The sequence below is a fragment of the Ictidomys tridecemlineatus genome, chromosome 11 (assembly GCF_052094955.1).
Source record: "Ictidomys tridecemlineatus isolate mIctTri1 chromosome 11, mIctTri1.hap1, whole genome shotgun sequence".
Classification (NCBI taxonomy): Eukaryota; Metazoa; Chordata; class Mammalia; order Rodentia; family Sciuridae; genus Ictidomys; species Ictidomys tridecemlineatus.
In genome coordinates, this window is record NC_135487.1 from 83,151,342 (window position 1) to 83,170,246 (window position 18,905).

Consider the following 18,905-nt stretch of genomic DNA (forward strand, 5'->3'; position numbering starts at 1 on the left):
TATGCATTTTGATTTTATATCCTGCCACTTTGCTGAATTTATTTATTAACTCTAGCAGTTTCTTTGTAGACCCTTTTGAGTCTGTTAAATATATTATCATGTCATCCTCAATTAGTGATAATTTAAGTTCTTCATTTCGTGTTTTTATGCCTTTAATTTCTTTTGTCTGTCTAATTGCTCTGGCTATTATTTCAAGAACTAAATTGACTAGAAGTGGTGAGAGAGGGCATCCCTGTCTTGTTCCATATTTTAAAGGGAATGCCTTCAGTTTTTCTCCATTTAGAATGATGCTAGCCTGAGGTTTAGCATATATAGCTTTTACAATGTTGAGGTAAGTTCCTGTTATCCCTAGTTTTTCTAGTGTTTTCAACATAAATAAATGCTGTACTTTGTTGAATGCTTTTTCTGCATCTATCAAGATGATCATATGGTTCTTATCTTTATGTCTATTGATGTGGTGAATAGCATTTATTGATTTCCGTATATTGAACCAGCCTTGAATCCCAGGGATGAATCCTACTTGATCATGGTGCACAATTTTTTTGATATGCTTTTATACTCCATTTTCCAGGATTTTATTGAGAATTTTTGCATCTAGGTTCATTAGAGTTATTGGTCTGTAGTTTTCTTTCTTTAGAGTGTCTTTGTCTGGTTTCGGGATCAGGGTGATGTTGGCCTCATAGAATGAATTTGGAAGAGCTCCTTTTCTTTTCTATTTTGTGAAATAACTTGAAAAGTATTGGTATTAATTCTTCTTTGAATGTTTTGTAAAACTCCACTGTATACCCATTCGGTCCAGGGCTTTTCTTCGTTGGTAGTCTTTTGATGGCTTCTTCCATTTTTTCCTTTGTTATTGGTCTGTTTAAATTGTGTGTCTTCCTGACTCAATCTGGGCAGATTGTATGACTTAAGAAATTTATCAATATCTTCACTATCTTCTATTTTATTTGAATATAGGGTTTCAGAATACTTTCTAATTATCTTCTGTATTTCTGTAGTGTCTGTTGTGATATTGCCTTTTTCATCCCATATGTTAGTAATTGGAGTTCTCTCTCTTATTCTCTTTGTTAGCATGGCTAAGGGCCTGTTGATCTTATTTATTTTTTCTAAGAACCAACTTTTAGTTTTATCAATTTTTTCAATTTTTTGTTTTAATTTTGTTGATTTCTGCTCTGATTTTAATTATTTCTTGTCTTCTACTACATTTGCTGTTGTTTTGCTCTTTCTTTTCTAGAGTTTTTAGGTGAGTTCATTTATTTGTTGGTTTTTTCTTTTTTGAGTAAAGAACTCCAGGAAATGAATTTCCCTCTTAAAACTGCTTTCATTGTGTCCCATAGATTCTGGTATGTTGTGTCTGTATTGTCATTTATCTATAAGAATTTTTTATCTCCTCCTTTATGTCTTCTGTAACCCATTGATCATTCAGTAACATATTGTTCATTTTCCATGTGATGTAGGATTTTTCCTTTCTTCTATTATCATTGATTTCTAGTTTCATTCCATTACGATCAGATATGGTGTATGGTATTATCTCCACACCTTTATATTTACTAAGTGTTGCCCTATGGCATAATATATGGTCTCTCTTTGAGTAGGATCCATGTGCTGCTGAGAAGAACATGTATCAACTGGATGATGTTTGATATATTCTATATATGTCGGTTAAGTCTAGGTTATTGATTTTGCTATTGAGTTCTATAGTTTCTTTATTTTGCTTTTGTCTAGAGGATCTGCCTAATGGCCGGAGTGGTGTGTTGAAGTCACCCATAATTATTGTGTTGTGGTCTATTTGACTCTTGAACTTGAGGAGAGTTTGTTTTATGAACGTTGCAGCACCATTGTTTGGCACATACAAATTGATAATTGTTATGACTTGTTGGTGGATGGTTTCTTTTAACAGTATATAGTGTCCTTCTTTATCCCTTTTGATTAATTTAGGTTTGAAGTTGATTTTATTAGATTTGAGTATGGCCGCTCCTGCTTGCTTCCGAGGGCCATGTGAGTGGTATGATGTTTCCCAATCTTTCACCTTCAGCCTTTCTATGTCTTTTCCTATCATATGAGTCTCCTGAAGGCAGCATATTATTGGATTAGTTTTTTTGATCCAGGTTACTAGCCTATGCCTCTTGATTGGTGAATTTAGGCCATTAACATTTAAGGTTACAATTGAAATATGGTTTGTACTTCCAGTCATGTTTATTTATTTACTTATTTTAGTTTGGCTAGTTTTTATTCTTTGGTTATTTTCCTCCTCCTTTACTGAGATACCTCCCGCTGTTAGGTTTGGGCACTATTTTTCAATTCCTCTTCTTGTAGTATTTTGCTCAAAATGTTTTGTAGTGCTGCTTTTCTGGATGTGAATTCTTTTAGCTTTTGATTATCTTGAAATATTTTAATTTCATTGTCAAATCTGAAGCTTAATTTTGCTGGGTACAGTATTCTTTGTTGGAATCCATAATTTTTCAGTGTTTGAAATAAATTGTTCCAGGATCTTCTGGATTTCAAAGTCTGTGATGAAAAATCAGTCGTTAACCTAATTGGTTTACCCATGAATGTAATCTTTCTCCTTTCTCTCCTAGCTTTTAATATTCTCTCCTTGTTCTGTATGTTGGCTATCTTCATAATTATATGTCTTAGGGTTGGTCTATTACGTGTTTTGAATGTTTAGGGTCCTGTAGGCTTCCAGGATTTGGCAATCCATTCCATCTTTCATCTCTGGGAAGTTTTCTAGAATTATTTCATTTAATAGGTTATCCATTCTTTTGGTTTGAACCTGTATGCATTCTTCTATCCTGATGACTCTCAAATTTGTTTTTTTTTATGACATCTCTTATCTAATGAGTAGATTGCTCATGAGATTTAAGCATCTTTTCTGTGTTGACTATATTCTTTTCAAGTTGATAAACTTTGACTTCATTGTCTGATGTTCTGACTTCTACTTGATCTAGTCTATTTGTAATATTCTTGTTTGAGTTTTTAATTTGTTTTAATTTTAATTTGTTATAGTTTTCTGCAATTCTAGGATTACTTTTTGATTTTTTTTTAGATCTCTATCTACTGGTAAAGCTCGTTCTTTGCCATTTGATTTTGTTTGTTTAATTCGTTTTCAAAATATACTTTCATTGCTTGTTCTTGCTGACTCATGTCTTCTCTAATATTTCGTTCCATCTGAGTTAGGTATGCCTTGAGTTCTTTCCCTATCCATGTTTTTGATGCTTCTAGGTCCTCGTGTAGATTTAAGTTGTCCTGCATTGTTTGTAATTTTTTCCCTTGTTTTTTTCATGTTGTTCACATTACTTTCCAGCTCTGTTTGATTGCTGTTTTCCTGCTCTCTCCTATAAATTTGTTTTGGTTTTGTATATCTCTGTTGTCTCTCCTTTGTGGTGATAGACTATGCCTGCTAAAGTGGATTCTACTGGGAAAGAGTTCCGACGGCTCTTTTCCGGGGTGTCCAAAGGGAGGGCTGAAACTGGTCTGTCTCTAGTTGGTTTCAGCTCCTGGTTAGCTACTTCATGAAGGCCTGGCTATAGACCTCTTCCTAGAGTCTCTGTGCCATACCTGCTGGGCTGCACCTCGGGGTCTAGCCGCATGGTCACCAGAGGGTGGGCGGTCTCCAGCTGGCCACTTATGAGGGCAGCGGGCGGGCAGTCGCTAGCAGGAGGGCCATCTCCACCTACCCAATCTCGCAGGTAGTGGGCGTGCGGTCACCTGTAGGCAGGCGGTCTCCAGCCACACAGATGCTGGTAGCGTATGAGTGGTCGCCGGCAGGCAGGTGATGTCTAGCCGCCCAGGTGCGCAGGCAGCATGTGGGTGGTCACCAGCGGGTGGGCGGTCTCTAGCCACCCAGTCACGAGGGCCTGGCCTCTTATCCCCTGGCTTCTCCTGCTAGCCCTGGTTTGCCCTGCTAGCCGGGCTTTCTCCTGTGTGATGCCTCTCAGCAGTTCAAACTGTCCTCTGGGCTTGCAATTTGCTGGGTGTGGAGGGTGGCTATTGGGAATCCCGGCACAATATTGTTTGGTTTTTACCACTTGCCCCTTCCCCAGCGCTGGCTGGACAGGTTTTGTTTTTGCCACTGATGGGATGAGAAGTTGAAGGTCAAGTGTCTCTACCTTTCCCCACGTCTCTATGCAGGCTCGTTCTGATAATCCCTCCCCCGGAAAGCCTGGGAGAGATTTTATGTGAATTCCCTACTGTATGGGGGATGGGCTGTGTAACACACACCTGTTTCATTGTTGCAATCTGTTTGAGAGTGGCGGTGGTGATGTCAGCTCTCCAAGATAGTGGCCGCTGGCTTCCATTGTGGACTTTCCATTGTGGGAGATAGAACTGGACTGCTATCTTCCCCATCTCAAATCCCGAACTCAGCCCGAAGCTCAGTGAGGCCACAGCCAGCAGGATTCCACAAAATCCATAGCACTGTTTCTCTCTGCTTGCCCTTCCCTTCTCAGCGGTGCCCTGTTGTCTGTAGCCGTGGGGTGGGCAACACAACAGGTGGCGGATCTGTCAGCCTGGAACTCCGGTTGCACAGTTGGCTCGTGTTACAGATTCAATAACAGGTCCTCGGTGCTGGAAATCCTTTCTCTAGGTTTTCGTGAACCCTTATTTTGCTGTAAATTCCTAACAATATAGATTTTTGTTGCTCTAACTCGTTATTCACCTGCGAAGTGACATGGTACACGGGTGTGATGCACTCTTCTCGCGGCTATCTTGGAGTCTCCAAAAAACTTTTTAGTTTGATTCCATCCCATTTATTGATTCTTGGTTTTAATTCTTGTACAGTAAGAGTCTTATTAAGGAAATTGGGGCCTAATCCCACATGATGAAGATTAAGGCTTATTTTTTGTTCTATTAGATGCAGAGCCTCTCACAACTCTCTATATAATACTGAGTAAGTGGAAATTATTTTATTGAGGTAGACTTTTCATAGGGTCAGAATAGATGTCATGAAAGAAAAAGAGCTGTCCATCGGTAGGGGACAGGTCTCTGCTTCATGGCTACTTTGTGTTGAGTGGGTTCTATAAGCAGTGTTCTTATACTCCTACATTTAAAAAAATATGTCCAACATATATTCTTCCCAAAGAAAGCTCTATCACACAGGTTACTATTATTACCCTTATATACAAGTGGATGTCTTATTATCATATTTTTTCTTATTACTCTGTAGTGGAAGTAAACATTCTCAACTAATGTAGCAAAAATCATTTATCAATAGAATAAAAACACAAGTTTATCAACACATTCTTTAGAATCACAGAAACAGAACTGTCTACATGGACAACTTGGATTCATGATGGAGATGGCATAAGAGAGAAGTAGGAAAAGAGAGAATTACTTAACAAACGGGACTGGAGAATTGACATTCCACAAATAAAATACACACTAGAATTCCTACATCATTCCATATTCATTGTCAATTCTAGATATATTAACCATGTTAATATTTTAAAAGGAAATTTTAAAATGATTAGTGAAAAATATTGTGGATAGCTTTTAAACCTTGATTTTACAAAATATTTCTTAAGAATGCATGCATGAAAACACATGATCACATAAGAAATGATTAGTAATTTGACCACATAATATTAAAAACATCTGGGGCTGGGGCTGGAGCTCAGCTGTGGAGTGCTTGCCTACCATGTGCAAGATGCTGGGTTTTATTTTCAGCACCACATAAAGATAAATAAATAAAATAAAAGTATTGTGTCCAACTATAACTAAAAAAATATTTTTTAAAAAATAAAAGACATCTGTATGCCCAAAGATGTCTTTAACAGGAAGACCAGGGTGCTGCTGGGTAAAAAAGGGTGCCCAGTGAAGATGCTGCTGGACTTGTCAGAAGAGCATAAGGAGCACCTGGCTTTCCTGCAAAAGTGGTGGTGGAGTTTGGGTAAATTGAGGTGGAGTTCCTGAGGCAAAGAACAATCCCTAATGTCTATGAGGGTGCCACCAGGAAGCTCAACCTGAGCAGCAACACGGTCCAGCATGGTGTGGAAGGGTTGACCTACCTGCTCACTGAGAGCTCCAAGCTCATGATTTCTGAAGTGGATTTCCAAGACTGTTTTTGTTCTGGGATTCTCTGAAGAACTGAACAATTTATTGCTTCCACTTTACTTGGACAACAGAAAAGAGATCAGGACTATTCTGGGTGAATTGGCACCCAGCCTTCCCAGTTACCATAGCCTTGATTGGTGACTAGATTTACAGCTTGCAAGAAGAAGCCTCAGGCAACAGATTAAGCCAGCCATAACTTTAAAACTAAACCTAAATCTGAGTGGAGACCACAATACCAAAGTTCTGCAGACAGACTCAGCCACCCTACTTCATTTTAGTTCAGCAACTGTAACAATCCTTGGAGGAAATAAAAACAAACCACTGTAGGAGAGTAGTTCACAACATCAAGTAGTACCAAGTGTTAAGGTCCTAATGCCTTTGACCCATTTGTGAATGGATGACATTCAAGAATTACTTTTCAGAATTAATTTTTATTAATTGGTGTTGATAAATGCATCTAGATTCCATGAAATTCCTTTTCCTATTCCAGGATATTGAAGTCATGATGAGAAGTCAAGTTCCTTTACTGGTGCTAAATGTGGTCAGCTTCTTGACAGATTGAAATATAATTTTGTATTTTAAATGTGTAAATAGAATTGAATCCACTAAAATTGAATCTATACTGTTCATATCTTCTGTATATATGAGCAATATTCTGTTTTTGGTACATTTTTTTTCTTAACTAGTATTTTCCTCCTTATTGATCAATTTTGAGAATAAAATTTACAGCTAATTCCTTTCCTATTCAGAGTATTTCTAAATAGTACAATATTTCTGACTTTTAAAAGCATCTCATGATGTTACTAACTACAGAATAATGTAAAGTGAGTATGAGTTTTTTAAAATTATATGCCCATATTTTTATAGGAATTTCATACATTTTTCTTTGAATGTAAAGATAAGTAGTTTTTACCATATTGCTGAAGTTTGACTTATGGTTCATTGACTTAAGTAGTACTCAATTTTGTGTGATTGTTAATAATATTTTCACAACATTAATTTTTCCCTTATACCATAAGCAACTAAGAGACACACTGTCATTTACATTTATAAATAATGGATACAAGAATAATGTAATCAATCCTTGATTATCTTGGTAAAAAGATGTGTTAAACTAAAAATGTTTAGAAATTTAAGAAAATATTTTTAATATAACTGATAGAGTTTCAATATAACTAACACACTTGAAAATTAAAAATATGTAAAGATAACCTACAAACTGGTGAGAAAAATATAATTAATCTAGTTAAAAATGACCAAAATGTATGACAAGAAATTTTACAAAGGAATACAAATGACTATCAAACAAAGAAAAGGAATGTTACATTATCAATGACAATAAATATAGACCTCATAATTAAAGAGCTTCTGAAGGTTTTATTGCCAACAGCTAAGAGACCTTGAGAAAGTGCCTGGACACCTCCAAGGAGACTAGACCAAGGGCATCTCACATGTGATAGACACATGAGGCAACTGATGCTGCTTCTAGGAAGAGAGCTGGGTGTGATCCCTTGGCTGACCTCTCATATGCCCTGTGACCAGAAGCCACATTCCCAGCACATATACTAGGGACAGTTTCACATGAAGGAGGCCTGTGCCTAAAGCTCATAGCAATGAGGTTCAGAGCAGCAAAAACCTGAAGACCTCTCAAAAGTGCATAAGCAGGAGAGTGAGCAAGGCAACCAAGTACATCCACAGGCTGACTCCAGTCAAAACCAGTGAGCACAGTGGGTGAGTTTACGGACCACCACCCTTTGACGGCTATTTTTATGTGTCCATCTGGCAAGGTTATGGTCCCCAGTAATTTGGTTAAGCATCAGTCTAGATGTGGAAAAATACTTCTTAGCTGTTATTAACATTGACTTTAAGTAACATAGGCCACACTTTATAGTGTAGGTGGATCTCATCTAATCAGTTGACAGCCTTAAGAGGAAGAACTGAGGTTACTAAAGCAGAAAGCATTCTTCTCAAGGCTGCAGCAGAGAAGACTTATCTGAGTTTCCAACCTGCTCACTTATGGAATTGACTCGAGACTACAGCATCTACTGTTTCCTAAATTTCCAGCTTGCTAACAAGTGCCATGGATTTCCAATGGTCTGCTCCCATAATATGAAACAACACATCAAAACTAATCTCTCTCCCATTCTCTCTCTTCTAATCTTTTCCCAGACTACACAGAATGTAGATACATTCAACAGAATATTTTTGTTAAATTAAAGGATCACTAAAATATTATACATTTATATGCATTTGTACATACACACAAACACATACACATACACATATAATGTTAGGAATACTAATGGCTGCAATAAAACTTCAAAGAAAGTGAGAGAGTAAGGACTCTTAAAAGTGAAAGAAGGTAGGGGAAAGCATATACTTTCATGAAAGTTGTTACACATGAATGTTTAAGGTAGGTTTATGAGAAATAACTAAAACTTAATAAAAGCAGGCCAGTATGGACAATGTAAGTGTGTTATCAATGGGAGTTATGGGCAATTGAATCTTTGGCATATGATATTATTTGAAACATGAGAAAATCAGTAATCAATGTTTCAATGATGTGCATGGATTTCTGGTGGCAGTGGATGGGGGTGGAAGTGGAAAACAAAGGCCACATGTTGAGGAGAGGCACTTTTCCACACCTGTGCTCATTTTTCAGTCATCTGACCAGCAAATAGAACTGTGAAATCTTGGCTATTCCTGGAATCACCTGGGAAGTTCTTAGTGCCTGAATCTCACCCCCAGACATCCACATTTATTGGCCTTAGAATGAGTTTAGGAAAGGACATATCTGAAGGCTCACTTTTGTTTAAAAACAGATAAAATAAAAGCAAGAAGATGTTCATGGGACTACATCAGCATTTTGGAAACCTGAAGACAGAGGTGAGTGCAACTGGCCCCGTGGCACAACTCATGAAAAGTCTGTGGGTTTCATAGTAACCATCAATCCTGTTCTTTAGAAAAGCTGTGCCACAAACACACATGGCACAAGGAACCAAAGAATGAGAGGCAAAGTTTTCTAAACAGCCCTCTGGGAGGAAATGCACAGATCACCCATTGCTTTTATTTAAAAAAAAATTTTGGAGTAAGGGTACCATGGATTGAACTCAGGGTCACTCAACCACTGAGTCACATCCCAGACCTTTTTTTTTTTGTATTTTATTTAGAGAAAGGGTCTCACTGAGTTGCTTAGCATCTCACTTTTGCTGAGGCTGCCTTTGAACTTAGGATCCTTCTGCTTCAACCTCCTGAGCCGGTGGGATTACAGTTGGCTCTTATCTACATATTGTGGGTTCGGGCTCCAAATTTATAGCACAAGAGTTAAAACAAGAATCAACAAATGGGTCTTACTCAAGCTAAAAAAAGTTTTTTCTCAACAAGAGATACAATAAGAGAAGTAAATAGGGAGCCTACATCCTTGGAAGAAATTTTTATTTTTCTTACTTCAGATAGAGCCCTAATATCCAGAGTATACAAAGAACTCAAAAAATTAAACAATAACAAAACAAATAACCCAATCAACAAATGGGCCAAGGACCTGAACAGACTCTTTTCAGAGGAGGACATACAATCAATCAGCAAGTAAAGGAAAAAAATGCTCACCATCTCTAGCAGTGATAGAAATGCAAATTAAAACCACCCTGAGATACCATCTCACTCCAGTAAGAATGGCAGCCATTAGGAAGTCAAACAACAACAAGTGCTGGCGAGGATGTGGGGAAAAGAGTACACTTGTACATTGCTGGTGGGACTGCAAATTGGCATAGCCAATCAGAAAGCAGTATGAAGATTTTTTGGAAAGCTGGGAATGGAACAACCATTTGACCCAGACATTCCCCTTCTCGGATTATTCCCCAAAGACCTTAAAAGAACATACTATACGGATACAGCTACATCATTGTTCATAGCAGCACAATTCACAATAGCTAGACTGTGGAACCAACCTAGATGCCCTTCAATAGATGACTAGATTAAAAAAAATGTGGCAGGTACACACAATAGAATATTACTCAGCACTAAAAAATGACAAAATCATGGCATTTTCAGGGAAATGGATGGCATTAGAGCAGATTATGCTAAATGAAGCTAGCCAATCCCTAAAAAACAAATGCCAAATGTCTCCTTTGATATAAGGAGAGCAACTCAGAACAGAGCAGGGAGGAAGAGCATGAGAAGAAGGTTACCATTAAACAGAGAGGAGAGGTAGGAGGGAAAAAAAAGAGAAGGGAAATTGCATGGAAATGAAAGAGACCCTCATTGTTATACAAAATTACATATGATAGGAAGTGAGGGGAAAGGGAAAAAAAAACAAGAGAGAGAAATGAATTACAGTAGATGGGGTAGAGAGAGAGGATGGGAGGGGAGAGGAAGGGAGATGGGGATAGTAGAGAATAGGAAAGGCAGCAGAATACAACAGACACTAGTACGGTAGTATGTAAAAACATGGATGTAACCGATGTGATTCTACAATCTGTATACGGGGTAAAAATGGAAGTTTATTACCCACTTGAATCAAATGTATGAAATATAATATGTTAAGAGCTTTGTAATGTTTTGAAAAACTCATAATAAAATAAACAAACAAAAAAAAACAGAAATTAACCTTTTTATAATCCCAACTACTCAGGAAGCTGAGACATGAGGATTGAAAGTTTGAGGGCAACCTAGACAGCTTAGAAAGACCCTGTCTCAAAATCAAGTTTTAAAAAAGGGCTGGGAATACAGCTCAGAGGTATAATGTTCCTGGGTTCCAGTCACCATACTGGGGAGTGATAAAAAAGAAATTGTTTTTTGGAGCCATTTCCACTTTGCGGATCCACCAGCACTTTTACATTTTTCCTGCCATAAAAGGAGGCCAGGCACATCACAGCACCACTATATAGCTTCATGTCCTCAGTGCCCATCCATGGTGAGGATTCTGCTGAGGGTCCTGTAGGCACCTTCCATGTCCGTCTCCTATACCATCACAGTCCTGGCATTGAACTTCACATGTTTTATCATGACCTTGGATCGAAATATAAATTTTGTAGAACCCTGTGCCCCCAGAACCCAGTTAACCTGAAGCACATTTGCTTGCACTCATGTTTCTGTCAAGAAAGCATTTCCTAGTGCAACCTCTTGAAGAACAAATTGACAATGCCTCAGAGTTAAACATTATACTATGATGGAGGAAGTTTCCAAAAGTGTCAAATAAAAGTTAATCACTGTATAAGCCTAAACCTATATGTCTACAATTTACTAAATCATATTAGTTAGTAGAGCGACTGACTAGACTCATCAAAAATTGAGTATTGAAAAAAATTCTTTTCAAAACTCGTGTACTTTACTTGAATATAATAACACATAAATAATTAGCTTAGTCTTACAAAAATCTGGGGCTTGGTCAAAATATTTACTCATTTTTTAAAATAATGGTAGAATACACATAATGCTCACAACCACAACCATTTTTAAGTGTACAGTTCACTTCATTGGGTTAATTACTGTCATGTGGTTGTGTGCCCAATCTTCAGAACACTTTAACTTACAAACCAAAACTCCATTTTCATTAAGTATCTCCCCATTCCACTATTCATTCCATGACAACCACCAATCTAACTTTCTGTCTCTATGAATCTTACTAATCTGGGTCAGATTAACTATGGTTAAGTAGAATTATACAGTATTTGTTCTTAGTTCACATAGCATCATATACTTAAATTTCATAAATGTTGTATCAGAATTTCCTTCCATTTTAAGGATGAATACTATTCTACTCTATGTGTGTATGCCAAATTTTGTTTATTCATTCAACCTTTGATGGACACTTAAAATGCCTACACCTTTTGGATATTGCAAATAATGCTATGAGCATGGGTGTTCAAATACCTGTTTAGTTTTTGTTACTAATTATTTTGGGTAGTTATACCCCAAAGTGGAATTGTTTATTAAGGTTTTTCAGCAACTGCCATACTGTTTTCCATAGAGGCTGTAATATTTTACATTACCCCACCAACAACACAAGAAGGTTCCTATTTTTCCATTCCCGTGTTAACACTTGTTATTATTACTATTTTTGAATAGTAGCCAATTCTAATGGGTGTGAGGTTGTTCCTTCTTGTAGTTTTGATTTTCATTTCCCTAATAAGAAGTGATGGTGTGCATCTTGTGCTTATTGGTCATTTGTGCGACTCCTTTGACCATTTTTTAATCAAGTTTTATTGTTGTTGAGTTGAAGGAGTTCTGTATTTACTTTGGATTTGAAAAAAGAATATTTAATTTTTAGCTCTAGTGTACACATATCTTTATTTTGATTATTTATTTTTATGTGGTGCAGGGCCTTGCATGTCCTAGGCAAGTGCTGTACCACTGAGCCACAACCCAAGCCCACTACTTTGGATATTTAAAAAAAATATTTTATTTGTAGTTGGATATAATGACTTTATTTTATTTATTTTTCTATGTGGTGCTGAAAATCAAACCCATTACCTCACATATGCTAGACAAGTGTCCTGCCACTGAGCCACAACCCAACCCAACTCTGGATATTAAACCCTTATAGAATATGTGAATTGTAAATATTTTCTTCCATCCTATAAGTTGTTATTTCACTATCAACTTAACATGTTTTACATAAAAATAAAACTCTTGGGTGTTTTAGAAACTTTAATATTCTTATCACTCTTGAAGGCCTTTAAATATTACTAATTTATAGCATGTACTTTTTCTCCACCCAGTTCTAGGTATGATGTTACTGCAGTCTTTTTTGAGCTGTGTGATAATTTTAGACTTAGACCCCTGATTATGAAATCTAAACTTTTTCTCTGTTATAAAATGAGGAAGCCAAAAAGTCTTGAACCAGTAGGGAGAAATCCCAAAGTTCAGACCTGCTCGATCACTTATTTTTGTGTAATTTTGGGGTAAGACATTTAACTTTTTTGACCTTAAGTTATATGTTTACAAAGCAGAATACTAATGACTGGCCTCCTGTGGACCATTTGCCTATAAAAAGGGTGGACAATACTTTCCCCTGTAGTCCAGCAGTCATGTTCTCTGGTATTTAATCCAGTGAATTGAAAATATATCCACATAAAACCCTCACTATACATATTTATAGCATCTTTATTCATAACTGCCCAAACTTGAAAGCAATCAAGTTGTTCTGATGAAAACAAATGAATTAAATTCTAGATAACAGAATATTATTAAGCACTAAAAAAACCAAAAAGTTAGGAAGCCATGAAAAGACATGGAGGAAGCTTAGATGCATATTACTAAGTGAAAGACCAGTCTGAAAGGGCTCCATACTGTTTGATTCTAACCACATAATATTCTAAAAAAAATTATGGAGAAAGTAAAAAGATTAGTGGTTTAGGAGACAGGGAAAATAGGAAACCTACAGAGGATTTTCAGGGCAGTGAAATTATTTAGTATTATACTAGAATGGTAGATACATGTCATTATACATTTGTCAAGACTCATAAAATAACGGACACCAAGATTGGTCCTTAATGGAAATGATGTATTTTAGGGGACAATGATGTGTCTGTGTGGATTGCTCAATATAACAAGTATACCACTTTAACAAACGCAGGATGACCATGGTGGGGAAGGCTCTTTGAGTGGGAGCACAGGAGGTATATAGAAACTATGTACTTGTTTTTAAAATAAAATTGATTTTTTTTAAATGGGAAGTAAACCCTCAGAGAATTTAGTAAAGGAAATAAAAAAGTGGAAGGTAAAAGTAGAGAATATGGTTCATGCAACCAAAATATTCAAGTTTCAAGAAATAGGTAATGATAGAGTTCTGAACAGAGCACAAAAGTACAAATGAGAAAATATTGATTAGTTATGTCAACTGGAGATGACTGATAATATTAGCAAAAACAATTTTTGAGTCAAATGGTACAGCAAGAGTGAGTAAGGGTTAAAAGGAAGAAAAAGAATGCTTAAGAGATATGAAATATAGATTATTTTTTCATGAAATTTGTATCAGAATTGCATAGCAAAACAGGGAGAAGGAATAGCAAAACAGGGAGAAGGAAATAAGATGTGGATTGGGTGAAAGATATAGGAATGACAGGAAATGGGAGGAATATTATTTTTCTGAAATAAGAGGTAATAGGTAGATTGTGATGAGGATTAAGTCCATAGGTAGAGGGGTGAGAGAGGCACCTTGTATTCCCGGGCCTTTCATATAAACTATTTCATGTCCATATTGGACATCCTCAGGCCTCTGTTCCACCTATGCCTTTCATCCCCAGAATCTACAGGAGAAGATAAAAATGGAAGTCCTGGTAACCTATTCTCCTTCAGTCCCCAATGTGCTCTGTCTTTTCTCACTCTTCACTTTGTATTTTTAAAAAACTTTTCTGGCCTGGTTTCCATCCTTATGCAATTTGCATCCAATAATTAGTTGCTTAAATTTCTGTCCACAATCTTAATCCCTTGCCTTTTGACCCTTCCACCTAGCTATCAATTTCTAAATCTGAATCAATCATACCATCCATTTTCTCCTACACCTAACCTCATTCTGATTCACTCTCTTGTAAATTTCTTTCCCCTCATTCTGTCACACCAACTGAAACCTTTGTTCCAGGATTCAACAAACCCTCACGTTCTCAGTCTTTTCACTAACACTCCACTTACTGCCTAACTGAAACCTGGCTACCTCAAGAGGATGCCCCTGGAATTATGCCCCTGCTAGTAGAAGATTTATTCTCCACCTCCATCTCCCACAGGTTCCAAGGCAGCATCAGCACTTTTCAGCCCCTTGTCATTTGCAGGTTTTCACTCTTGTATTTTCAAACTTAAGACTCAAAATCTCAAGGTACAACATGTCTGGTTATGTCATCCTCTTCTCCTAGTTGATCCTACAGTTGAAATATTTGTTTTGCAATCTCTCTTAATCCCAAAATCTGCAATCATACTAGCTACGTTAACATTAGACAAATAACCTAACACCCTAGGCTCAGCATTCTTTGCCCTACCCAAGCCTTCATGCCATTTCAGCAACACCCACGCCCTTGACCTTGCCCACTCTACACTGCTTTACTGAAGGAATCTCAGGCTTTAAAAACCCACTTTTGAATCCCTATTTCTCCTCCAGTTTAATCCAGTTTCACAGCATTACTTGTTATATACACACCTTTTTTGACATCACTGAGGCCTTCATCTTCCAAACATTCTATACTTTCCAGATTTATCTTCCTGGCCTGGTTTCCTTACTTATGCAATCTGTATCCCATAATTTATTCCTTAAATTTCTTTCAACACACTTAATCCCTTGCCTATTGACCTTTCCATCTAGTTATCAACTTCTAAATCTGAATCAATCCTACCATCCATTTTCTGCTACACCTAACCTATGAGCATTGCTGGAGGAAACTGTATAAATGAGCATGCTATTGTTACTGAAATTCATATTTTAAAATTTCAGTGGGGCCTTTTGGACTTCCCTTTGTTCTACTTCCTATACCATCACTTCAGAAACTTTTTTATCATACCTTAGTCTACCTTTCTGGATTGCTGAGAAAGCTAAGGTGGTCTATCAAATGAGAATTCCTCTCAATTTCAGTCTAAAGCCAACCTACCACTTTGTTTAAGTCACTCTTCTGTTTTTGGCTCCCTAAATACAGAATGCACTCAAGTCTAGACTCCTTGAAATAACCACTTCCTCTCACTATTTTTCTGTGGCAGCATAAAATACCAGTATCTTCACTGTACCCTCAACACACCATGTTTCTCAGGCTGCTGTATATGCTGTTCCTTCTGCCATCTATTTACTCCTCCAGTTAGACTTAAAAAACAAACAAACGAACAAACAAAAACTTTGATAAAGAAATCTCTTACATGTCTCCTAACTCTCCTCAATGAAAAAAGGAAAAAGAGCACTTAAATACTTTCTACTTTCCTCCTCTTCCTCCTCCTCCTTCTCCTCCTGCTCCTCCTCCTCCTCCTCCTCCTCCTCCTCCTCCTCCTCCTCCTTCTTCTCCTCCTCCTTCTTCTTCTTCTTTGTATTACTGCAATTTTTACATGGCATGGTAATTCTCCATAAAGGTAATTTGAAAAACAAATTTGGTTTGAAGGGACTGGTAGGAACAAGATTTATAACAACTGAGTGAGAAGTCAAAGTAGGATAGTGAGGAAGGTTCTTCATTCACTAAACAAATAACCAACATATTAACAACATACTTAGTATGTACATCAAGTGTTAGAGAAAAACAAGTGGGTAGGCTGTAGGTTTGGACAGGTATTGCAATAAAATGGATGAGAAATTAAATTATATCTGGATCTTGAAGAAAGGTTGGAATGTGAATCAACTAAAAGAAGCTTGAAGGAGAGGTAGGGAAATGATAGGTTACCAAAGAAACAAACACATACATATTTGGCTAATATAAGCTGACTGGTCCTGGCTAAAAAGAAAGGTTTAGGAACACTGGTATTAGGAGACAAAACTGAAAGCTCAAAAACAGACTCTTGGAATTAGAAAAGACCTTAAGAATCACCTAAGTGACCGAGCTTCCTAATGAAGTATGTTCTCTCTCTCTCTCTCTCTTTCTCTCTCTCTCTCTCTCTCTCTCTCTCTCTCTCTCTCTCTCTCTCTCTCTCTTTCTCAATTTTAAGATAGGGTCTTGCTAAGTTGCTGAGAGTCTGATTTGCTGAAACTGGCCTCAAACTTGCAATCCTCCTGCCTCATCCAAGGTGCTAGGATTACAGGCATTGTGCCTAAGTAAGAATGACATCCCTGACAGATGGACAAAGCCATTCAATTGGTAGTACCACTGAGGTAGCCTATTCATTATTGTACTCTTCTAAATGTTGAAAATTATTCGTTCTAATATTAACTGTATAGAAACATGCCTCCCTATGAGTCCTAGTTCTGACTTCTGATGTACCCAGCATAACTCTATGTCACTCTTTATCACTAGTTTTTCAAATATCTTAGTTATGTGCATCCTTGAACAAATCACTTTCTGAGGATCATCTTTCTCATCTCAAAAAAAGAGGTGTACAAAAGCTAATTGTCTCCTGATAGCTGCTGTCCCCTCCATTTATTATGATTAGATTTTTTGTCTAAGTATATGGAACCCAGCAATGATTACATTTTTTAACCTTCCAGACAATTGAATGTGACATTCTGCTTATGTTCTGGTCAATGGACCGTGAGCAGAAGAGACCTCCTCATCCCTTTTCCTCTCTCCCAAAGGTTGGGGCTAGAATTTGGATGTAGGGTGAGCCACTTTACTCCCTGTGGATGAGCAAACTACCCTGAAAACAAGATAAAAAGAGACCAGGCCCCTGACGACTTGACAAGGCAGAACTACCATGCCAGTTTGGACTTTATATGAGAGAAATAAACTTCTATTTTGTTTAAGCTTTTTGTTACTTTTCAAAAATAAATGTGTTATGACACAAAAACATATTTTCCAAATTTGTTGGTCTCCTCTAATCTTTGGTCACCTGAAATTTTGCTTCAGGACCTAAGCTTGCTTTTAAATACTCAAACTATTTTTTTTGAAATATTTATTTTTTTAGTTGTAGATGGACACAGTATCTTTATTTTATTTTATGTGGTGCTGAGTGACAGAGCACTTGCCTCAAATTTGTAGGCACTGGGTTCCATCATTGGTACCACATAAAAATAAATACATAAAAAAATACTGTGTCCATTTACAACTAAAAATGTATTTAAAAAAAAAACTTCCAAAGATTCTCTCTTCAACATTTTTCAAAACAGTCATTCAGTCAGGGCTTAGGGCTTCATCATCTTCTCAAAGAAACCAATTCAAACATGAGTCAGTACACAGCATTGAGAATTGCTCCTATAGGTTGATTACACATCTACTCTTCTGGAGCTCCCTCCTATTGGTCCTCATTTTGTGCTCTTGTGACAGTAAAGTCAGATCTACTTCTTTTCTTTTTCTTTTTTTTTACTTTATTTTATTTTATTTATTTATATGTGGTGCTTAGGATTAAACCCAGGGTCTTACATGTGCGAGATGAGGGCTCCACAGCTGAGCCATAACCCCAGCCCCAGATCTACTTATTTTCTATAAGGCAGTTTCTCAACTATCTACACTTCAATTATCTCTCATATAATATGATGCATGGTCTTTTCTGAATATTTTTCTTTTTTTAAACCCATATTCTGATAATAAATTTCTTTAACATTAAAAAAATTAAAAATGTATTATGACATATCTCCGAATTTGGGAAGAGTAGCAATGATTTTTTACTTCTGTTAAAGGGGTTTTGTAAGAATTGAGTAAAATAAGGAATGTAAAATATACATACATATATATGCATATATAGTATATATATATATGCTAGACTATATGTGCATATTTTATTTTATATACTAAAAAGCATATATATGTGTGTGTGTATGTGTATATAATATATATATATATATATATATATATATATATATATATATATATACACATATATATATTCATTTCTCAGCATATGATAACCTTCATCTCTCCCCCACTCTCTTGTACTGAGGAATTGAATTCAGGTGTATGTTACCACTGAGCCACATTCCAGCCCTTTTTAAAGTTTTGAGTCCTCTCCAAGTTGCCCAAACTTATTTTGAATTTGAGATTCTCCTGCCTCAAGATTCTCTTGCCTTACTGATATAATGGTGAATATTAACTTAGTGGCATAAAATGGTATTAGCAAAAGTTTTAAGAGGCATGAATACCTAGTAATGAGACTGAATTTTGCAAACTTAGAACTAGAAAGCCACAGCTTAAAAAATAGAATATATGCATGAGTATTATGGTTTTTTATCTTTTATATATGATTATCTTGAGGTAAATGTAAATGGTCCAGGTCTACTAACCCATTTAGTTGCCGCAGTCTGG

General features: G+C 36.7%; 1 pseudogene; it reads left to right on the forward strand.

Annotated features, from left to right (window-relative positions):
• The first annotated feature begins 5,817 nt into the window (after positions 1–5,817).
• On the forward strand, positions 5,818–6,403 carry LOC101955080 (COMM domain-containing protein 2 pseudogene; annotated as a pseudogene).
• The last annotated feature ends 12,502 nt before the right edge of the window (positions 6,404–18,905 follow it).